Genomic DNA, 25499 nt, shown 5'->3' with positions numbered 1-25499 from the left:
TGCAGCAGACCGCGCATTTCTCAAGTAACAAAAAAAAAGAAATAAAAAAAAACACGGCCTTTCGCGCGACGGAAGAAGTCGTGTTTGCTCTCCACCGTGCGCTCGCTCCCCGTGAAAGCGCGCGTCCCTCGCGCGCTTTCACTCGCACATACAGCACACGGCCAATGAGAGTTGTTTTTCTACACGTGGACACGACGATCGGAGACTGAGCCCTTAACAGCTTCGCTGTAAAAGGCGTTTGATCTGGAAAATGAGCTCGAGTTCGCTCATTCTTCATTGCTTGAAGTCAGTCTATTGGACAACGACACAAATTGTCGATGAACGGTTCTTACGATACCTTCACTTACAAGAATCGAAACGACTGTCACATTACATTGTTTTTTTTTTTGAAAGACGACGGCCTACCTTCCAGTTGAAGCTGCAATCTAAAGCGCCCATGGTATGGTGGATCACACTTTCGTCGCTGCTCCCATTTATCGGTCCTCTGAGCACCAATTCGGGGTGAGTGTACATTTTAGATATTCAACTGATCAATGTAGAAAATTTGTGGCGAAGGAGGCCGTCCTGCGCCGGAGCGACATGGCTGCCGGCATGCGCGTGCTACGAGTTCGTGGTTGCTGTGCTTGTGTCTAGCACTGTTAAGCTGCTCATTACGCCTGTTTTAAGGCGTAATAACTCATAAGAAACGTGCATTTTTTTCATTTCCCGCATTATGGGATGTACCAATGCAGGGACCCTTCGCAGTCGTATTCAAACGCCCAGGTATATTAGGGAGCCTACATGCAAGCGCATGCATGTAGGCTGCCTAAGGTATATAGCACAGGAGCTCCACGTCAGCTATGGTGACAAGTCGGTGCATCTAAATACAACTATCGAGTATTCATGTTTTAATAATTTTCAATTTGTAAAAACCTGGTGAAGTTTGTTCATTCAAGGAAACTCAATAAATCTAGTGTATAGTCGCGAAGAGCCCGCTCCCTGAAGCACGAGCGAAGGGTCTCGATTGTCAAAATGACTATTTTACCCTATGTGAGAACGTACAATTTCGTAATTATTTAACCAGAACGCGCTACCAATGACGTCACAGCATTTCAGTGCCTTTCAACTGCGACACGCGGCGAGATTGGTGGTTAGGTAGATGCCGCTTTCGCGGCCACAGACCGATGCATAATGACACGTTGTTACTGCGAATTCATTTAATGTAAAATATTCATTTGTATGTTACACTGAAACCTTTGTTCATAGCTGGCCGGTGCTTAGGCAGAGCGTGCCTATGCGGCGCGTATACTCCTCGCGTCGCCGACTACCGTGCTACTCGCAGAACGCCGAACACGCACTGCGAAGCGGCAAAACTGTCGTTATACATGTGACACGGGCCAGTCACTCGGCGCAAAAAACGAACCCTTCGCCATTACAAACTCTGTGCCGGGACTATGATTTCGTTTGGACCGATGTTTAGGCAGCCCACGAAGCAAAGCGGTCGTTCATCCTCCTTAGTATTTACGCAACGCCAGGTTTTTGAGGAGCAAAAGAGACAAAATTCCCCAACAAAAGGTCTCCACAGAGACAAGATTCTCCACCAAAAAATCCCCAACTTTTTTCTAGGGATTTTCCTGGCCGGGCAAATACAAAAAGTTGTCGCAGTTTCACCCGAAAGGCGAAGCATCAATTGCGATAGCAACTTAGTAGAGAGCTATACGAAGTAAGGATAGTAGTTTTATCCGCTGTACAAACTTGGACATGCAGCAGCACCGGCAACACACAGCACTGTTGTCGACACCGTCGGCGTTTTGCCCGCGTTCGCACAAAATGCGTGCGGCGTTGGTGACTGTTGCCGGAGCCTCTGATATAAATAGGCACTTGGTGCCGCAGCTAAACGTCGCCTCCCTTCCCTGCCCCCCCCCACGGCCTTTCGTGTGTCAGAAGAAGGCGCGTTTGCTCTACATATATGGTGATTGTAAAGGAGGAAAGAGACGCCTACTTCTGCAGCCCTTAAGGGAGCACGGCACAGAACGCGCGTTTGTTCTCCGCTGTGCGTTCACTCCCCGTGAAAGCGCGCGTCCCTCGCGCCCTTTCACTCGCACATACAGCGTTCGGCGGCGCGCGGCGACGATTTCATCTCCATTGACGTCATACGGAACCTCACGGCGACGGCGACGGCGACGGCGACGGCAACGGCGACGGCGACGCCGACGGCAGAAATCTGCTTTGGAGTGTCCATATAATTGCTATCGCAATAAAAATCAGTTGCGCCTTCCCTGTCGAGGAAATGGGGGTAAACGAAGCTTGTCGTGTGTTTCTTTGGTGTTCCTCGGAACAAATTCACTGACGCGTACCACGTTGTGCTCAAACCACAACCAGTCACACGCACTGCAGGTGGCTCCGAAGCGCCGGTTGCGAAACTCGCGCTGAAACCTGGCCGTCGCACCGTGGAAGTTGGCGCTAGCGTTGCCGAGGCGTGCACCACCGTTGTCGGGTTCCTGGAGCTACCCGCCGGGGTGGCTCAGTCAGCTAAGGCGTTGCCCTGCTGAGCACGAGGTCGCGGGATCGAATCCTGGCCCCGGCGGCCGCATTTAAACGGAGGCGAAATGCAAAAACGCCCGTGTGCTTGCGTTGTAGTGCACGTTAAAGAACCCCAGGTGGTCAAAATCAATCCGGAGCTCTCCACTACGGCGTGCCTCATAATCAGAACTGGTTTTGGCACGTAAAACCCCAGAATGAAGAAGAGTTCCTGGCGTTTGGCCTCAACATAGCGCTCTCGAAACTCGGGGTCCGCGGCTCTTCGCTGACGTTGCGCCTGGGCTTCGGAAGCCCTCGCGCTAGAATCGGCAAGTCCACGTCGAGCCCTTTCCCGAGCGCGCTTGCGGCGCCGTTGCTGAAACGCAGTCTGCTCCTCGGCGGAACGCACCACGCCGGCCTTCCCAACTTTCGCCGAAACAAATCTGAGGCGAGGCAAGACGGTGGAGCCCACGTCAACTCCCTTTCCTTGCCTTTCCTTCCCCGCGATACACCACATGACCCTGATTGGTCACGCGAATCACGTGATCCGGCACCAGCTCAGCTTTCCCCGCACCTGCTCTTTCTTTATTCTTTTCTTTCTTTCTTTTTTTTCCTTGTCCCTGGCTCACACCCACATATCCCTGGCTCAAACCCGCATATGCAATGCGGGTATGTCTCACACGTGAGTTTTCGCGTGACAACAACACCACCGAAACTTGTGAGCAAATACAAGCTTCGCTTGAAAAGAAACTCTCGTACGACCACCAGACCGGAGAGTGCTTTGCGCTCTTGCACATGCCGTCGCCTTCCTTGCCGCTCCTCGCCGTTACACGGTGCTGACAAGCCGTGTGATCAGCGCTTGCGTGTTCTGGTAAAAAAAAAAATTGCAGGGGTGTATATACATACGTTGCAGCCGTCGTGAGACAGCATTATGAATGTGGCACGTTAGGCACTTATGCATCTGCGCCGCACCCTTTTCAACGGTGACGTCGTTGCGCTGTTGGTTAATAAACAATGCAAATCAGTTCAGTCAGTGCTCCAAGTTTTCTATTGTGAATGTTTCTACGCGTAATTCACTTTATTTGTCCACTAATGTTATCTGTCTTCTGAAACACATGGTGGATCCTATCAGAGCTCTCTTACCGAGTGTTTCACGAAACTTAAACCGATGTTTTAGAAAGAGTTGCGCATCTCAAGCTACTGGGAACAACCGAATGTTGTTCGTATGTTTTGTCCCGAGTTATTCAGTATTTTTGAAATGCAATTACCTAAGTAAATAGCGAACTGCAAATGTAAAAAAAAATATAAATATGAACCTTTAGGATAAGGTTTCACTATAAATGTGGATCTTGCTCAGCAACACCCAACCAAGTTGTGTCCTTGACATTATCTTTGACGGGGTACTTTTTTACGGGCTCTAAAGAAAACCCGGGCAAATAAAAAGGATTACGTCGTTGTGCGCGTGCTCGTGTGATTTGCAGTGCTCAGCCGTGTTTCCGAAGAACAAGGCCTGCGCATCCGTTGCAAGATAAACAGTCGACGATGTTTCGATCTGCTTTCTGCACCAGCCTATCGCTTATCATTTTCAACCATGGCCTATTTCTACCTTCTCGACGATGGGGTACTTACCGACAACGTGTACTTTGATTAAGGCACACGTTAAAGAGCCCCAGGTGGTCCAAATTATTCCGGAGTCCCCCACTATGGCGTGCCTCATAATCAGATCGTGGTTTTGGCACGTGGAACCCCACAATTGTGTTTGTGAGAAAAGTGCAGAATAACTTAATGTGGATGCATGATTTCGAGACTCCACTTTCGCAGAGGAGATTCACGGAATGTGAGGAACCAGCTACGAAGCCACATTGCAATGAAGATGAAGCAATCAAACAAGACCAGAGTGTATTTCTTGTAAGACAAACATTCTACTTGTCGGTATGATTTTAAACGGTCCGAAAATGACAGCTCTCGTAGACACTGGCGCATAAATCAGCCTCATAAATGAAAGAATTGCAGAAGAGGCGAACGCTAACACTGAAAAGTCAGTTCGAGTTACAGCTGTGATAGAGCTTCGCTGGCGTTGAAACTATAGACAGACGCAAATGTCGAGTTTAGAGACCACAATATCACGAGAAAATATTTGGTATTGTATGAGATTGAGTTTGACTTTCTCTTATCACGAACAGGCATGAAGCCTTCACAGAATATTTTACTGTGTAATAACGTGATCACTACCGAAGAACACATCAGAAACAGAACCTTCGAGAAAACAAGCATCGCGCGATGTTCTGAAGCCGTTGCTTATTAGTTTCCGGAAATCATGTTTGTAGGCACATATCCACCACCAACAGCTGCTATAGAAGTTCCACTTCAGCTGCGAGATGTGTCCGTTGTGAGGAGAAAGCCGTATAGCCTAAGTCAAGACAAGAAGTTCTGGCTTAAGGAAGGGCGTCAGGGAATGCTCGATTGTGGCAATATTAGTCCAACAGCCTTCGCCATTTGCTTCACCAATCGTACCCAGGGAAGACGGATGAATCCGCTTATGCGCGGACTACCGATTAAATAACAAGCAAGCGGAACACTTCTCTTTTCCAATGTTCCGTATTGACGAAATCATCAGTGAGACTGGTGGCTGTGAATGTTTCTCAAGAATAGACCTATCTAAAGGCTATAGGCAGGTCCCATTAAAAGAAGAAACGAAGAAGCTCACAGTATTTGTGACACTACTTGACATATAAGAGTACAACAGGCTACCATTCGGGTGGAGAAATTCTGGAGCCTGGTTAAGAAAAGTAGTGAATTCGGTCTCAAAGACTGCATAGAAAAGTTCTGCTACCTTGATGATATAGTAGTGTGCTCGAGAACAAAGGTACTAGTGTACTCGTGTAGCACGTGTACTCGTGATCCACTGATCGGAAGTCATTGAGGCACTCAATAAAGCAAGACAGAAAATGAATATCACGAAAAGTGAGTTTTTTATTTTGCCGGAAGGTTGTTTTCCTTGGCAGGGGTTTCGATGGAAGAAAGAGCAGAACCAAGGAGGAATACATGCAACGCATCTCGGTACTCGTCGAAATACACCACCTGCACTTTCTACGAATATTCTTAGGACTTGCAGAACACTTTCGAACGTTCCTTAAAGACTAGGCTATAGAGACAGGATATCTAACAGCTTTAACTAAAAACGACGTGTGTTTTACGTGGTCCAAAGATTGCGAACTTGCTATGTTGAACTTGTTAGGACCATTTCATCAGAGCCCTTACTCACATTGCATGACTTTCGACCTTGCCCTTGGAATTTTATACTGATGCTTCGCATTATGGGACTGGCGCTGTTCTTTATCAACGGGACATGCGAAAGCCCAGCGAAAGGCAATGACACGCTATTAGCTTCTACCCCTATACGCTTTCAAAAAGCCCACGTGAATTGCGCAAATGCAGAAAATGAGGCTCGAAGTCATCGCTCTGAGGTAGTTCAAGAGCTACTTGGAAGGGCACACTTTTAATGTCTACGCTGAAAATTAAGCCTTGATGGACGTTCAACTAGCTCAGCCTAAAGGGCAGGTGGCCCAATAGATCAGCGAGATCTAGCAATTCACATTCGAAGTGCTGCATCGCCCTGGGTTAAAGCATGGGGATGCTTAGGCACTGTCAACACTTCATGTACCCCAAGCAGTGAGCGCCGAAAGCGTAAATTTGGCCGAACCATGGGACGGAACACCAGACTTGGAAGTGAAGAATGGCCGGGTGTACGCACCTGTGCATGGTTTCAGTCATACTGCGTCATAATAGCCCTGTTTTACCTAACAGACGTGAAAACCGATGTTGCTAAGTACATCAAGACTTGCCATGAGTGCCAACTATGCAAGGCAGAATTCGTACCTAAAGGAAACCATATGGTCTTAGCTACCGACCATAAATCCCATTCGCAGTAGTTAACCTTCACTTCGCTTAACTTAAAAAAGAAGGGGAAGGAATACAAAAGACACAGACATTTTGGTGACAATATACGAATGCACCAGATTTGTGGCTGCTAAGCCCCAGAAGAAAGACACGAACTGCGTCATTTCGTTCTCGAACGGGATACATTTAGGAATGTAAAAGGCGGGTAGCTTCGCTGGTCCAGGTAGTGGTAGCGACAAGCTTCGTGCTTGGGCCCAGCTACGTGGTGTCGAAGTACATTTTCCCACTCCTCACCATCCAGAAGCTAATTATCTTGCAGAGAGTATCTTACGCAACTTGAAGGCGTTCTTGGCTCTATACCCCAACTTCAAAGGCCGCTGGAAGTGTGCTTCAGAAGAGCCTTTCACATCACAACCGTTCGTACACTGCCGGATTAGCATGCAGCCCTCACTTCGCCGCTTTTGGAAGATCAGTGTAGTTTGCAGCCGATGAAGAACACGGGATTAAGACAACGTTCGCTCAGAGCAACGACGGAGAGACTGCTACGCTATGAAAAGGAAATTTGGCGAACGGCATTGGTCCGAGATACCAGAAATAACTCTTGGAGACATGATTTTGGGGAAAAAGGGCCTTGATTCAAGCACCCTTTCTCCGGCCCGTACCTGTTTACCAAAACGGCCAGGCAATAAGGGACCCTGAAAAGTGTTCATTACAAACGACCGAGAAGCTAGAAAGAAAATTGCATTCGAAACGTTATTCTGCACCATCCACGGAGGGATAACGATAGAAGGCGGGGAGGCTATAACTTCCGCGGTCAGGAGCCCAAGAATACCACAGCTGTCGGGGAAGGGAAAAAGAATACATAAGAGAGAGGTCGAATATAGCGACTAAATGATCTTAATAAATGATCGAAGGCTCCCAGCTTTCGGGAATTTCCACACCAATAAACAAGTATTTCTAAATTGTTGAAAGTCGCATTCACCTTTTTTGCTCCTGCACAAAACAACAGTCACTTATCAACTGGCAAAAGTTAAAGGCAATAATTATAGCCACCTTGGTCTATAAAATCTAGTCAGAAATTCAAAATGTGTCGATAATATTTTTATTGTCTGCGCGTACATTCGCTGGCAGTAAAAGTACGCCAGTGGCAGTCGTGTTGTGTATAGGTTCACTTTTTGATATTTTTAAATACCACTTGTTCAGCAATACTGCTCACCGGAGTCACAGTTGTAGCTGGACGCATTCATGGGTCCCATTGTAATAAAGTTCAAAAAGCGACCATACATATCGCTCACAGCCGCCGATTGATCGAATGATATGTCATGGCCGCCGAAAAGCACGTTGTTGTACATAAAGGCACCTACCGTTTTCTCGTAACCCAGGAGTTTGTTATTCGGATTATCTGCTTCGTACCAGGGCCTTCGAATAGCACTCTTGAACATTGCTGACCCTCTCCATTCTAATTTCGCAAAGGAACGTTCCATGTTATTTGCCGGAAATAAGGCGTCGAGTTGTGCTGTGTAGAAGAGGACGTGAAGCTTGTTGAGTACCTCTACCAAGGCGGCCGTCTTGTTCGTGAAGAAGTCTCCTACAGCCAGCGTCATTTCTACTTCAGACCGTGTGGCGTCGAGTTTTCTGGAGGAAGCGACTGTGAACCAGCCTCTTGAACTGTGGACTGTTTGCGTATTCCATGTATTTCTCAATCTCCCTTCGCCGTGAGCGGTCTTACAATGCTTCCCTGGTGCTCGAAGCCCGTGAGCTCCTCGAATAAGTTTTCTTCTGCGACTGTGTGCATGTTGAGGACTGTTTCACACAGTAATTCCAGCAGCCGCAGTAAAATTTCCAGTGTCGACCACATCCTGCAGTTTTCGTAATTGTTGAGCAAACCTAGTGCGACCTTGTTCATCCAGCAAACCCGAGCAATACAGATAATCGGTTGAATTGATGATTTCTAAAAGCGGGAAGACAAAGCCAGCGCCAAGCATCACTCCTTTCAAGCGCAAAGGCAGCTCCTGCGGTTGCAGCGTCAGTATTTTGTGCGCCACTCCGACTGCTGACCTTGCTGTAAGAGAGATAAAACAGGCTCATTTAAAATACACATTCTAGGACGACTGCCAAGCAGCCTGATGTGCTTGCACACTATCAAAGTGACCTATATTGTCTACAACATATACAAACAACAGCATGTTCTGCGGTTCGACAGACTATGGTGACAAGGTTCTCGGTAATACAACGTTTCATAGATCCCCCCCTCTCTCTCTGTAAACTGTTGATGCGCACCGTATCTAATGGAGCAACTGCTCTCTGCGAAACGCTACCCATACATGGCAATGTTATCGAGAATCGAATAAAATGCCTTTCATCATCATCATCAGCCTATATTTATGTCCACTGCAGGACGAAGGTCTCTCCCTGCGATCTCCAATTACCCCTGTCCTGCGCTAGCTGATTTCAACTTCCGCCTACGAATTTCTTAACTTCATCACTTCACCTAGTTTTCTGCCGTCCTCGACTGCGCTTCCCTTCTCTTGGTATTCATTGTGTAACCCTAATGGTGCACCGGTTATCCATCCTACGCAATGCATGGCCAGTGCAATATCGGCTATCTCAGTTTGTTCTCTTATCCACACCGCTCTCTTCCTGTCTCTTAACGTTAGGCCTAATATTTTTCGTTCCATCGCTCTTTGTGCGGTCCTTAACTTGTTCTCGAGCTTATTTGTTAACCTCCAAGTTAACCTCCCTAATGACTCCTACAATAAAACGCCTTTGCTTATGGCTAATATGAAGATAACAAAACAAAATGAAAAGAATCGCTGACAAAAAGGTGATTATTTTTCGATTCCCTCAGTTGCGTGGTTTCTTCGTTAAGTACACAGCAACGCCAACACTGCTGTATTTAAAAGGCCCGTGAAGGAGGCCAGTTGTTGGCATTTCGTATTTTGTTTTTGCAATGTATACGAAAACATGGAAGCAGAACCATTCGTTTTTTTTTTGTTTTCTTATCTCCGTGGCTTCATACATAGTACAAGAAGAAAATATGAAATATTACGCGTTGCATCAGTAAACTATTAACACTCAATAAAGCGGTTCTCTCGGCCATGTCTTCTGCCTATTTGTACAAGTTTCTTTTCGCAATGTTTTCTCATTTCATCCATGAACACGGCTCAGCTGGCAACATTTTCTCTGCTACTTAGCTCTGATCATTTCAGGAGTTACATAAAAAACAGTTTTAGGGTTTATGCATTTAGATGCGATATCTGGCCCATTCATGCAATACAACCTTTTTTTTTTGGGGGGGGGGTGTCTGCTAAACGTAGGCCATTTACGAGGCCGGTCATGACACAAAGAATATCTTAGATCTCTTATTGATGCAAAATCGTCAAATGGCACATTGAGCAAAAAAGCCGGCGTCTGTCGTCTGTACGAGCGAAGCGGCAGTTAAATTCCCATTGGCTGCGACGCCACGTTACTAGCGCGCCTCGACGGAGCAGAGAGGGCGTAAGGAAACAGCTGCTGCTGTCTTAGCGCAGCAGGTGTAGCGTAAGAGGAGAGGCAACGCCGCGACGCCAAGTCACTCTCGCATTAGGAAGCCGGCGCGCGGTCCGTATTATTGCGATAGCAATTATATGGACACTCCAAAGCAGATTTCTGCCGTCGGCGTCGCCGTCGCCGTCGCCGTCGCCGTGAGGTTCCGTATGACGTCAATGGAGATGAAATCGTAGCCGCGCGCCGCCGAACGCTGTATGTGCGAGTGAAAGGGCGCGAGGGACGCGCGCTTTCACGGGGAGTGAACGCACGGCGGAGAACAAACGCGCGTTCTGCGCTGTGCTCCCTTAAGGGCTGCAGAAGTAGGCGTCTCTTTCCTCCTTTACAATCACAATATATGTAGAGCAAACGCGCCTTCTTCTGACGCACGAAAGGCCGTGGGGGGGGGGGGGGGGGGGTCAGGGAAGGGAGGCGACGTTTAGCTGCGGCACCAAGTGCCTATTTATATCAGAGGCTCCGGCAACAGTCACCAACGCCGCACGCATTTTGTGCGAACGCCGGCAAAACGCCGACGGCGTCGACAACAGTGCTGTGTGTTGCCGGTGCTGCTGCATGTCCAAGTTTGTACAGCGGATAAAACTACTATCCTTACTCCGTATAGCTCTCTACTAAGTTGCTATCGCAATTGATGCTTCGCCTTTCGGGTGAAACTGCGACAACTTTCTCTTTCACCCCCACTGGGCTTAGCTGCTGCGCGCGCCTACCGGCCTTGGTGGCCGCTGCTGCTTTCGCGGTCTCTCATCGCGCAGGACGTCGGTGGCATGCGGTATTGGCATCGCAGGGTGCTGCTGCTTGCTGGCTCGGGCAGCACGTACCGCTACGATACATCACTCTCAGCGCAAACCTCAAAGGACCACTCAGCGGCGTTCAATTGAACATTATTGCTTTCGCATTCACTACTCATAATAAGTGCTTAGGTGTCCCCAAATGTTTTTTTTTCTGACGAGCTGCTATGTCAGGTGCTGTGTACCATCTCGGGAGCTATTATTAAGACTACATTCTTATTGTGGAACAATAAGTGCATGTATATACGGTTTATTTTACCTCCGTAGGATTCTCCAGCGACAAAAAACTGTCTATTCTTGTACTCCGGAAAAATTTGGAGGAACCGCCAGAGGAAACTGATGACTTGCACGGATGATTCTTCCAGTGAGGCGGGGTATCTTTTTGTTTTGTCAAAGCTGTATCCCGATCCAGCCGGCTGATCCAAGTAGATGATGTTGAATTTAGATATCAGGCTGTGCTGTCTACGGTACAATGCTCCACTTCCGTTAATTCCCAGGGGACCATTTTCCAGGAATTGGCCGAAAAGCGCAGATTGACCGGGGCTACCTTGCAGCCATAGCAAAAGAGGCTTCTTGTTAGGATTGGTCTGCAGAAAATATAAAAAGAACAGAGTTTAGAAATTCAGTGATTCCTTCGGCTCCGAAGTCAATTATAGCGACAGCAGCATTCTCTTACAGTGGAGACAGCAATCTTGTTCGCTTGCACGCTTATTCCTCAAATAATGGCGCTCGCATATTACGCGGGAATGGCAAAGAATTCGGTGGTTAGAGGCTGGTTAGGAGGGGGTAGGGGTATGGTTGAGGAAAGATTAGTAATTGAAAGTGAGCATGCCTGTGTGCTCACTGTAGTTCGACATCTTTTCTCGAGGGTTCCTGCATCGAAAGCTTGTCGCTTTTGAGCCTTGGTGAGTCGTCTCGATTGCTCCGACTGGTGATTACCTGCCTTGGAAGTTATAACTTCTACAATGGATAACCCGAAAGCTGCGCCACCTACGACGTTAGCGTAAAAATTAGAGACATTTTTTCTCTGCACTTGCAGGGCTGACGTAGATGGCACATGGCCACTGCGAGTCATTCGAGCTGTTGTGTAAAAGAAACTGTACGGTTATCGTGGTAACGCCGTTAATAAAATCACTTGCGGAGGTATTCCAGCTTTCCCGGCACCGGTATGTTCTGTTCAGGACCAATGCTAATCAAAATCCTTTTCATTTAAGGACCCATCATCCGCCGTGGTGGCTTAGCGGCTATTGTATTTCGCTGCTACGCACGAGGTCGCGGGATCAAATGTAGGCCGCGGTGGCCGCATTTCAATGGGGCGAAATGCAAGGACGCCGACGTCCCTGCGTTGGTGGCACGTTAAAGATCCCCTGGTGGTCAAAATTAATCCAGAGTCCCCTACTACAGCGTGCCTGATAATCAAATCGTGGTTCTGGCACTGAAAACTCCAGAATTCAATTAAATTCAATTAAAGACACATGTAGAGTGTTTCATTAGTGAAGTAAGTGGTGTAACCATTGTAAAGCGTGTGCACATGTGTGTGGAGGCATGTCGCAAGCAGATGCAAGCATTTAACGAAAGAATATTTGATCGCACCTAGCAATATAATTCGAACATAATTTCTAGACGAAATTCTCGCGAAAGTACACGCTAGCTCAGTTTTAGTCATATATGACCTATTCAGTATCTCAAACTAAACACTGAAAAAGTAGAATTATACGCTAATTTGAAATGGTAACAATCTTTCTAGTGGCCCAAATGCACATCTTCGTTAAGACAGAGGTTCTCTGTGAAACCGCAATTCAGATAGAGCAAGTAGAATTTGTGACTTTTTGCTAACCGGCAAGGTGTATTCCCTTTCATAGAAGCCTCACACACATCCTACATTTTTTATTAAAGATACATTTCCGGTTGCGCATCGGTTCTTACCCTTCTAATTTTAACGTTTCTTTTAATTTCTTCACACATCCCTGTTCCCAAGTTTAGATAAGAAGTAATTGCAAACTGGTTAAGCTCGCCGCATTTGTTTTACAGCGAAGCTCGTTATGCGACTAGAAGCTCTCAGAAACGTTATGTGCGAGTTTACAGAGTTTTCTGGAAAAAAACTGCAGAAATAACGAATTTTATATTTTAAGTAAATTTAGGGAATTTTACGGATGATATGCAGGCGTATTTTGAAGTATGTATGTCAACTATGGGTTAAATAAAAATTGCTAAATTCTCGTTTTCGGCCTATGTAAGGGCGTTTTATGAAACGCTTAAAAATTTATCCCGTTTTCCCGGCTGAACAAGAGAAGCCGGAAATTTAATATTTACAGAAATTAGGGCCGCTTTATTCGTGACTGTCTGCCAAAAGTTAGAAGCAGCTGTACGTTGAATATGTGCTTTCAAAATAATTACTGAATACTCCTCTTCCTCCAATCTTCATGCGCTATACGTGCCAGGTAGTTAGTTGCCTTTGCACGGTTTCTTTGGTGAACTATGTGACGCACGGAGTTTATATTTAATTAAAGCAGAAATCGTGTTGTGAATAATGAACGGTAGATGTTTATACTGTATACCGTTAATTAGGAGTTTTGTAGAAAGTTACTTATTTACGCGCTCCACACCCGCCCTGGTTGCTTAGTGGCTTTGACGTTGCACTGCTAATCACGAGGTCACGGGATCAAATTGGCCACTGCGGCCGCATTTCGATGCGGGCGAAATGCAAGAACGCCCGTGTACGGCGCATTGGGTGCACGTTAGGAGCCTTCAGGTGGTCCAAATTATTTCAGAGTCCTCCACTACGGCGTGCCTCATAATGAGATCGTGGCTGTAGCATGTATAACCCAAGAGTTAATTTTAATTAATTTAAGCCTTCCGGAGTGCCATACTGCCTTTAACCGCAGTGTTTCCTAAGGTCCTAAAGTAATCGCAAATGAACCAAATTCAGATTCGATGAAAATAGGGAGAATTTCAGATGTAATGTGTTGGCGAAACGTTCACGTTCCTCACCTATAGAAATACAAGGGTTGCAAATAACTCAACTCATTTCTTTCGCAGTTTTCATGCGTCATTTATACCAGGTGCATAGTTGGTTTCTCCGGTGTCCTCGAATAAGTAAACTAGGAACCTGTGTATTTTGGCGACGTAAAGGGTGTCGTTATGCGCCATGTTTATGCGATGGAAGTTCTACGTGCGTGGAATAATTACGGCATTGGCAATAAATTGCGTATGCAAGGGCTCGTAGCACTATGAGTGTGTTTTGCGATGAATGCCAGGTTGAACCCGTTGCCGTGGCTTAATTACAAATGTCACCAAAATCACTTTTAGCGAACGCGGAGCTAACGATGAGAAAATTTGTGTGCCAATTTAAATGTATGGGGGTCGGAAAGAGCCTTTGTAAAGAAATTATCTAGCAAGTGCTCGAAAGTGTAATATGGCCACTTACTGCTATGTTTTTCAGTGTTCCGAGGAACTCTATGCTACGCAAAATTCATATTTGGTAAAAATAAGAGGCACGTGATGAGTTGTGCGTATGCGAAATGAAATATTTTGAGGGTGATTAAGACATGTGCAATAAACTACGTATTAACCATAACGGAAAATCATATAAGCCTGTTCCATAATGCTTTTCGCTCCAATAAATATCATACGGGCCCAAACAGCGTCATAGAACAGGGCCTATAGGATTTTCTCACAGAGTAGGGCGCTCCTAAGCGTATATATTTGAGCTTTTTCAGCGGCGAGAAATGAAACACGCAGCTCAGGCATAAGAAGCACATTCCACTGAGATCATATTTAGCGAAAACGGGGTTGAGTTCATGGCAAATATTTGTGCATAGTTACACCGGTCTGGATTAAATGCTGCCTTTGCAAAAAAAATTGTTAAGTGTTTCAAAGTGTTATTCATCAATGTTTCTCAGAGCCTGGCAACACGTACTGTGCAAGACAGCAAGTTCAAATGAAACGAACACAGGGAAATATTTAAGTTTATTAAGTCGCGGTACTTTCATGGTTATTGTTTAATTGGAAGTTTTAGCAACTAATTACTTAACCATCTATCTCTGCCTATTCTTATTCCCATTTCTTTCTCCATTGTTCTGAGAAAGTAAGATCTCTGTGAATGAATTCCTACCTGTGTAAAAATGTAGCCATTTTGCAAGGTTTTGGCCACATTGAAAGCGAAAGGGCTGTTTCCAATCTGATTGCCGGCTCAACGTGAATGGTGTTGTACAAGCTGAAATCTACGCAGGCACCCCTGCTTGCTCTTCAAGATACAGTTTCGCATGTAATATATAGTTAACCATTCGGCATCCTTCTCGACGCTGTTGACACTATATAAGCCTTTCTATTGTTGCTTACGTTTGTGGGCACAAATTCGCCAATTAGAAGTTGATTTGTGCGTCAGTGTGACCTCCGTCACGCGATTCACTCACACCTTCTACCGTTCGGTCAGAATCACCATATTCCGCTAGGCATGTGTACTCATTCAGGCTACGTGAATTCCTACCTGCATTGGTGAAAAGCGCTTATATTTTGAGATGCATTCTCCCCTGTTGTGTGAAACTTATAGCGCGCACAACATGTTCATCCCATTCATCATTACGCTGCGCGTTGCCTGCTCCAGTTGCAAGGCAACCTACAACAGCAGCTTCATGGGACCGTCATCTTTAATCTCGCGACAACAAAAGCGTCAGAATGCATAGCTAAAACAGAACAAAGGGTTGTCTTGCCTCTGACTTGATGAGTAGGAAAAACAAGTATGCAGTATTCTTGTGGTCGCTGACAGGGATGAATCCAGAGTACGCTTTCAACTTGTCGCACGGTGGAGGCAAACTTACACGGCTGGCACTTCTCATTTTCTTGAGTATCGGAACGGGTATTTGGTCACTCTTGGTGGAGCGCACGGCACTGTTGGAACCAGGACTGTAAAAAGACACGCAGTAAACCAAATACGGCGTCACGTCTTTCGGTCACCGTTCTTCAGCCTCCGAATGTATATCAACATGCGAGTTCAAAGTAAGTTGTGACGCTTCGTAAGTGCTGCCCTTCTGAAGAAGAGGGGCATATTTTCAGAGTGAGACCTCAGAGTTAGTTATTTCTCACACTCAGCTAAAATAGCACAAGAATGCCTTTATTTTTTAAAAATACAGGTCTTTCTATATCGTTGGATGTTGAAGACGTCTATTTTAACCCGCCGTGGTTGCTTAGCGGCTATAGTGTTGAGCTGCTAAGCACGACGTCGCGGGATCAAATCCTGGCCACGGCACTCGCGTTTTGACGGGGGCGAAATGCGAAAGCACCCGTTTGCTTAGATTTAGGTGCACGTTAAAGAAACCAAGATGGTCTATGAATTATTCCGGAGCCCCCCCACTACGGCGTGCTTGATAATGAGATCGTGGTTTTGGCGCGTAAAACCGTATAATTTAAGTCTATTTTACAACCTATAATGGTATTTAAAACTAAAATAATGCTATTTCTATCCACTAAGGAAATAGTTACAGATGTCCACTATGAAAACTTCTGCGAATCACACGCGTTGTGGGAATGGGTTTAAGCGAAGATTTCATTGGTGTTTCTGAAGAACGATTTTCCTACTGACGACGACGGTGCGATGGAGGAATTAACGGAACTGGAATGGTGACGGCGACATAAAGACAATAAGGATGGTGATTATAAAATCATTACAATGATATGACGACAACGGCATGACGACAATGTTAAGACGATGATGACTGCATGACGACGATGCAAGGATGACTACGGCATAACGATGACTGCCAGACGACCATGAGATGACTACACTGGAGTGACGATGATGGTAAGGCGACAACAACGTGATGACGTGGTTCTCAAGTTTAAAACAAAAATTGAAGGTATGGTGATGTTAGGAAATAAATATGTATTTGGAAATAATTTCTTGTCATGCATTATTGGTGCTGTTTTACGTTTACCCAGCTGTTATTTGACATGTATTGCCGTTTCGTACTATCAACAACTGAAACTACACTTTGATTTTTGGTCCTTGAAAAAAAGGCCCAAAAAAGGCGTAGCTAATATTTCTTCACAACGCACTTTTTAAAAATATTGTAAAGTGATGCTTTATAAGTATGACAATATAGTCTGAGGGGAAGGTATCATGGTGCAGAGCACATTAACACTTGCATCTCAAAAATATATTGCCCGCAAAGGTGCGGTGATAAGATTTGATTTATAACACCCACCGGAAAATATTTTGTGCTGCAGCCTATGTTTGCCACTAATAAATAAATGACAATCCGTGTTAAACTAGAGCACTATGTTCCGAAGCTGAAGTAAGTAATCAAAAGAAGCTACACAGTAAACGAAATCATGTTAGTAAAATATTAATAGATTTATTGTAAAATATGAGAGAAAAGCACTGCCATTGTGTCATTTGTCAACCACTTTCCTAAAAACAAAATAGTATCGAGGTATGCTGGTGCTTTCCATACTTGCGGGTCAAACTTTTCACGAACGCCTGTAAAAACAGTCCTGAAGTATGATGGTTTCTGCACGCCTTGCTCTAGCGCTGCCTGTAATGTTCACATAGTTTGTTCCTTACTTTTGCCTGGGGTAGCCCGCCTTGCACGTTGATTTCGCCATTGGAGATACACCACGTCAAAGCTAGAGACGAAGTCAGAAACAGTGCGGTGGCTCTGCGCAATTTCATCGCTTCTTACATAGCGAATAAAAAGCCCTAACGCCGAATTTCACATCCGGGATTTGTTTTTGTGTAGATACGGAAAGAGAGTTCCACCGTTCACTGCGAAGGTCACGTGATGGATGCTGAAAATCAAAACAGCTTTCCTTAGTGCAACAGTGCTGTGTATTGTGCACGAGGGAGCAGATTCTTTTCGTGAGTCAGAAAGAAAATTATTCGCGGAAAAGCAGAACTTCTTGCACAGGCACTCGTGTATATAGATACGCCTTTCTACATTGCGAGAACAGCGCGACACAAAACGAAAGGCGGTAAAAAAACAACGTAACAATGACAATTTTATCACCCTTTTTGTACCGTGCTGTGTTTCAAAGGTGTAAGCGTACCATAGCGGCCAATTTTCAGTTTTATTTAGCCGTAGTTTTGCCCTTTTTATTTCAGATTGCGTTATATGATCCCTATAGTATATATGATACGTAGTAGACTTGCCGAATGTCAGTACTATACCGGAAGTTCAAAAGGCAGCATATGGTCCCCAACCAAAGATACTTGTGTTGCAGCGATAGCTATTGTGGGCTCATTGCATTACTATTTGGATGTGCACCACTTGTTCCCTCCCGAAAATCCCAAGGTGCTCTGCTGAAATGTTTATGACAAAAAACAAAATGCCGTGCCACGTTCAGATTCTAACAGCGGACGCACGATTGCTACTATAGTGGAAGATTCTGTCTCTACGCCGCTCCGCGGACCCTGCAGCAAAGTAGATTACTGTGCCTGGTCTCGCGAATGATATAGCTAAAATGACTGGCTGATGACGCGATCTACAGCTTATTCATAAACAGTCGTCGAGGTTAAAGAATTCGAACGCAGTAAAGTGGTAAGAAGCGAAAGGCGGCATAGCTAAAGAAGCGGAGGAAATATTGACGTATATTCTTTGGGAATGCCGGGCAGTGCGACGTCCACAAACAGAAACGACTTGCACTTCTAGATACGCCTGTTCTTCTTGTTCAAATTATTTCTCGCGCCAGGTTTACCGACGTGTATTCCCACCGATAGCACACAAGAACGGCGCAGGACTTACTGCTCTTAAAATTAGGCCAGTTTCGCGCCACTGTTTTTCATAAAAGACAAAATGACATGTTTTTGCAGTCCGAGCCCCCCCAAAAAAGAACGTTAGAGATCGGAAGGACAATTCCTGCACCAAATGTTTCGCAGAATGAGAAATATAAGCTACATTCATTCTACTGTTCTTTTATGTGCCTTTTTGTTGAAAAGCATGCACAGAACAGTGTAAAAGTGCAAGGGTTAATACATTAGCCCTTTTGTCGCAGGTTAAAACAACAACCCTCCAACTCTAGTGGAATATATCGATGCTTTTGCTAAAGCCCTCCTATCGTAACTCACCGTGCTGTGATTTTTTGTTCCTTTGTTAAATAAAGCACTGTGCTAATCAGGTAAACTTGGATCAGCGCGAGGGAAGTGCGAAGACTGTGCATGAGTAAACATATTTTTCGCGGAGTCAGCACAGTGAAATTTTAAATTCACTATAATTTCCTTCAGCAAGAAATATGGCACCGTGAAAGCGGTTGGACGTTATATGGTGCAATATACGGTGTATAGCCAGCAGCGAGTTTTCTGTTCGGGCACATATCTAGTGGCCGATGCCTACTTGGCAAGACAACCGCCAGCACATACCTAGTCATCTATGCCACACAATCGTTTTGCAACACACCCAGTTTGCAGCACAACGACTGAATCGACTGGACCCCTGTCTTCGACTTCGACCTCCACGGGGACTATCCCGACCCGAAACAACGGTACTTTGCCGATTGTGGCTTGGCGTCGCATTTACGAAGTCATTTACTTTCTGTATCGGATGAGAGGATTGTGCTGCGTGTGACCACTGCGGCGACGAGGAAATTATCGAACACGTATTTTGCCATTGTCCCCGATACAGCACACACAGACAGTCAGTCGCCACCGCGCTGTCGCGTCTTGACGACCGGCCGCTTTCGGAGCAGGCAGTCCTGGAACGCCGGCCCATACAGTCGTCACACAATAAGTCAGTCAAGGCACTCTTGCAGTTTTTGCATTCGAGTGGACTAGCTCGCACATGTTGCAGCGGAAATGTTGCAGTTATAGCAGCGAAAATGGCAGTAGCTCCGGAAGCTCTTGCGTCGAAGTGGGCCGCCTCTCTGCGCAGCTCCAACCTCAAGACACAAGAGTGGACAGTCCAGCGGGCCCGGGAAGCGGCGACGAGGCAAGACCTCGACGTACCCTCATGGGAGGTCTGAGCCCGGGTCATGAAATTTCGCCGGATTTTAATAAAGTTGTTTCCACCCATCTGTAGTTCTCATGGACGTTTCCAATCCCCTCTATTTTTTTTTCATGATTGCTTTTTTCTCTTCCCTATTCTCTCCGCCTTTCATAACCCCTTACCCTTGCCCCAATACAGGGTAGCAAACAAGAATGTTTTCGGGTTAACCTCCCTGCCTTTCCCACCCCGTTTCTCTTTCTCTCCAAGCTAGTGGACAATTTGGGTCACTGTGTATCTGAAAGAGGTTGGGTACGGACATTGCAATCTCATTGTACTTGGGATGCGCAGTCGGTATGCGTAGTCGAGCATGTCAGAAAATTAGGTAGGGTGATGGAATTAGGGAACTTGCAGGCGCCAGTTGGAATCGGCTAGTGCAAGACAAGGGTAAATAGAGATAACTGGGAGACGCCTTTGTCCTGCTGTGGACATAAAAAAAGTGTCTGTTGATGATGATACCTCATTTATAATGACATTAGCATTATTACCTTATTTCAACAACTTTTTGTCTGTCTGTCTGCCCTCAGACCGCATATGTCACTGGGTATATCTGAAGAAACAGCTTACTTAATAATTAGATACATAAACACATACAACGCAATCTTCACCAAAAACAAGTTTCCCATTACCAAATTACGTATGCACCACCACTTGCACGCGAAACCCGATCACATCGATGATCGTCCCCAACTGATGCGTTCTAATTTTGTTTCCACGGATACTATGCCTATTCAACTCAATTCACTATTGTATCGATGGCATAGCCAGGACCAGCTAGGAACCGGTCAACTCCGCTGTGCCTTTAGCCGTGCGGCACTAGTGGAAGCTACCCCAATTTTTTAATGAAATTATTTGGAATTATTGTTCGTGGTTGAGCTATATTGGTGGAGAGTGCCAAGAAGTGCGTATCCTAATGCAAAACAACTGCCTGCTATGGTGAGCGGAATAATGATGTGCGTTATGAGCTCTCCCAATTAAATATTTTGTACCACTCCCGGTGTTCAGCATCAATAAATGTATTCGCAGTTTTAGCTTAATGACGAAGTACTGACAACAATATAGCCAGATATAGCAGTATAACAAGAATCGGTCTAGCACAAGGGATGCGACTGGTAAGAGAGAGAAATAACCGTTTATTTGTGAAACAGCGTCCCGAGCGAGGCCCGGTATCACCCTGAAGTGGGAAGATTCCTTAGTCCAGGAACGCTTTAGCTTCGACTGCCCTTTTGACCCTGGCGACGAGTTGTCGTTGGTCTTCCAGGTCTGCAACTGGTCAGAATAACAATATTTTGAGAAACATTCCTTGGGAGGATCGGAAAATTTTGTGAAAGTTTAGAGCCTTCCTAAAAAAACGTCAAACTGAAAAAAAATTCTGCATAAAGAAATTCGGGTAGCTTGCACTAATGGCGCAAGGCTAAAGACACAGCGGAGCTAATCGGTTCCTAGGTGGTCGTGGCTATACAAAGTGATGCTAAGTTATACGAAGTAATGCCAAGTGATGCTAAGTTATATGAAGTGTATCAGCATTACCTCGTGGTCCGTGGCATCGGGGAACGCCTCGCGAAGCACTTGCAGTCCGCGCACACGTAGAAGAAGTGGGACAAAAACTATGCACGGTGTATGGGCGGTGTGCAGCAGACGACACGCCGGGATGACGTCACGACACATGCGCAGTGGCGCGCAGCTGGCGGGAACTGCCGTGTCTGTGTCGGGCGAAGCGAGCGCGCACCTGCGCCGTAGTTACTAGGTAACGTGAGGTGACGTCATCGCTACTGCTTCGGCGCATGCGCGGCTAGGCAAGGTTGGGCCAGGTGGTACGCAGCTGTGCCTTGATTGTTGCTAGGCAACGGCGCGGAGTTTTCTGCAGACTTCAGACGTTTCTCCTCCAGCTTTAACAGCTTCGCTGTTAAAAGAACAATGGGTCCGTTTTTTGGACAAGTATCCAAGTGAAAGCAGTGATTGCAATACAGTATAGATAGTATTCATGTGACGTCACGCAGCCATATCTCACCGCGCTGGTACCCCAAGATGGCGACTACGATGACGCCAGTGCAACGTATTGTCACGCGCAAACTGTTTTGCTTTTTCACGGCGATTGTTTTTCACCGGTTTATCATTGTTATCACTCTGACGTTATACGAAAGACGCGCTTTTTGTTGCTGTTTCTCCGGTTTATCATTGTTATCGCTCTGACGTTCGACGCAAGACGCGCTTTTTGTTGCGGTCATGCTCTCATGTTCTTTTCTTACGCTCCTTAGGTTGCATGGACATCATCGCGGACGCCATATGGGGTACCAGCAGGTCGAGAAGGGGCGTAAGCAATGAACCTGACAGCATGACAGCAACAAAAAGCGCGTCTTGCGTCGAACGTCAGAGTGATAACAATGATAAACCGGTGAAACAGCAACAAATAGCGCGTCTTGCGTCGAACGTCAGAGCGATAACAATGATAAACCGGTGAAAAACAGTCGCCGTGAAAAAGCAAAACAGTTTGCGCGTGATAATACGTTGCACTGACGTCATCCTAGTCGCCATCTTTGGGTACCAGCGCGGTGAGATATGGCTGCGTGACGTCACATGAACACTATGTATAGGTTGTGCGTTGGCATTTGCTTTGCATTTCTGTGTGCTGAAGCAATTACACTTTGTATGGAGAAAATGAATGCTTTGATGTCCCGTTACTGCTGCAGATCTCGCCTAATGTACCTTCTCACTCAAGTGAATAAAATGAATTGACAGTGTATTCACACTTTCTCTACTCCAGAATGGAGAGTTTCCGACCGAAACTGCGTGTCGAAAGAAGGACACTAGATTCTACACCAATGTTATTACAGCTGCGCACTCTGCATATTTCCAAAACCGACTACCACCGACCGCCAACCACTGACCACCGACCACGGAAACCGGCTAAAGAGCTAAGGAAAGGTATTGTCTTTATCTTCAAGGTTTACGTTCAATTTTAATATCTTGCTATCGCTGTCAATGGTTCGCCCTGGGGGCGAAATCAAATTTGGCGTCTAATTGCGGCGAAAATTTCAGTATATATATATATATATATATATATATATATATATATATATATATATAATAAGTAGCTGGTTTACTGAAACTCAAGCTCCCGGCATTGAGAGGAGCAGTCTGCGGTGTGCAAGTAAACACATTCAAAGACGGAGCAGAAAAAGTATCGTAGTTTGGCAGGACAATTGCTCGCAGATGGCGCTCAACCTTTCGCAAGAGCTGTTTTCCGACCCGATACTTCGTGCTGTTCTATTATGTTTGTTTTCAATGATAGGTACTGGGCAGTAATGTGCGGACGCAAATACATTCGTTCTTGTCAGATGGGGAAAAGAATCGTCGAAAGGCAGCGTAACAATTCGAATATTTTTTCCAGAAGCGCTCATATGATGCACTTTACTCATTGCGCGGTCCTTCTTTCGCAGTTTTTTTTTTTAAAGTAAAGCTCAGTGATCGAAACCTAAACCTTGCGGCAAAGAGAGGAGCAGTTCGAGAAGAATATTTTTCTTTCAGTCAGCAGAGTGAAACTTGACAGGCGCATTATTTTCTTTGAAACTGAAACTTGAAAGGTGCAAGACATTATCTGGTATGATATACTAATGCGCCGCTCGTGCTTTGCATTTTTTAACAATGTAAGCTTGCTGTGCAAGATTTAAAAAAAAAGACGTTAAATCATGGTTATTAAGATGCCGAAAAATATACCCTGAGAAGGAAGTATTAATTAAGAAAGGACAGATGAGGCGCTATTGCGAGATCAGATCAGATGATGTGGGACTCGTGGTAACGTACGGCGCGGATAAACATATAGCGAACAAGCTATATCAGATGACACGGTGATGAGATTTCATTATCTTGTGCAATATAGTAATGTGCTTGGTATTTATGAGCAATGTGGAGTTGGTGTGAGCTATTCCATGAAAGTTGATTGCAGAGTTCTAATTGCTGCAGCTTCACGTTCGCCGCAACTCTTCCTACGAGTATGAATCTGGAGCCAAAATTGAACAAATTGAGTGAATTCGTAGTGTGGAAATGATATCTATTCTTGAGAATATATGAAGCCCTATATTTAAATTCTACCTGTGTCTCTACACTGCCCAAATTACAAGAAATACTGACATACTTTTTTGAACAATGCAGATATCGAAAATTGTTTACCATGTCTTCGATTACGTGTTCTGTAGTCATGTTAGACTGGAACTGCTGAATAATATGACGTGTTACTCTGCAAAACATTGCTGGTCCTTTGGTGGTAAAGGCGAGAGAAGTGCACAAGCATTAGGTCGCCGCTCTTTGAGGTCCCGGATCCATGATTTAAAGTGCGTTCAGCACATTTCTAATTGTTGCTCAGGAGCTCACTCTGTCCTCCCTCTTCCTGGAGCGAAGTGCAACTGATAGTGGTCTGGTGCAGACCACCGTCAGTTGTTATATATTACATGCACGTAAACACACATATTCGCGCTCTTTTACGTCCACCCATCCCCTCTCTACCTATGCTACGAGACGGGCTTCTCACACTTTGACAATCCTAATGTTATTGCATTAAAAAAGTAAAATGTTTCCACGCAGGGAGTGTATTGAAGTTGTCCACAGTGGGCGAACGAGGAAAGCTTAAGCGTTGAGTCAACGGTTCCATAAGCTGGCTTGCTTTTGTCAGTGTAACAAGGGCTTTTCTTGGTAGCGTTTATAAACAGCTTGCTCTACCCTCTGGCACGAAGTTTAAAAGCAGGCACGAATGCATAAATGGAGGGTACGGGAACTGAAAATATTGAAAAAGAGGAATTATTATGATAAAAAAACTCCAGATGCAACGCACAATATGGAAACTTTTCTTTTTTTAATTCCTTTATCCGTGGATTTTCTTTCGTGAAGTGGGTGATGGAATTGTCGAAATTTTACCACTTGATTGCTGTGTCTTAGGCGCACAAAAAACTGGCACGCGAGCACCCGTGCTACGCAATGGGGCAACTCTTGTATTGGCTTTTATAGCTTCATCTCTTCATATTTACGTTAGATGTACTGGCCGCGTTTTGACCGATCCCCCGTTATGGGTAGGCGTCTGTAAATCATAATCATCGTCAATACATGGCGATCATCTCAAAGAGCAAGTAGGCGTTGGCTTGGATTACAGAGATGGTAATCCATCACTGGTAATACGACATAGAGGTGACATAGAGGTGACACATAATTTAGATCAAAGGTATGAGAAAATTTGATTTCTCTTGAGTGGTGACGGCGTTCATCCCGGAGGAAGACACACGCCCACACACTTTTATTTTCATCGGGGGTCTTGATCGGCGGCATATATTCGCGTGGAAGACTACCGCTTCCTCGGGGAGCTGGATGAAACTAGAAACGCGCTACGGGACCGCCACGCTGGGAGAGCGGAAAGAAACCAGGCACGCAAGCGCTTGGAACGATGACAAAGGGAGGGCGGTGCGAACGTACACATGGTCGACGTAGGTTGCACAGCGGCAAAATCTTTGAGGAACTCTTATTATCTACCTTAGAGTCTACTGATCTCGGAAATGCTGCCTATTGATAACTAACCTACTGAAAATGCATATCGAAGTGATGAGACGTACCAGATTTTGCACAGAATGAAGCGATTTTGCATCAAATTCGTGAGCTGAGTTTTTGCACATGCAGATCTGTTGACGGACATGGAAAACATATAGAACCTTATTCATCGATAGCTTCACGGTAAATTAGTGCCTGCTGTACGACAAACACCGAATAATTTCTCCAAGAAACACGTTCGTATGTTCTAGAAAACGTTTTGACT

Source organism: Dermacentor silvarum, chromosome 10, assembly GCF_013339745.2.
Source record: "Dermacentor silvarum isolate Dsil-2018 chromosome 10, BIME_Dsil_1.4, whole genome shotgun sequence".
Lineage (NCBI taxonomy): Eukaryota > Metazoa > Arthropoda > Arachnida > Ixodida > Ixodidae > Dermacentor > Dermacentor silvarum.
Note: the sequence above shows the minus strand (reverse complement) of the source record.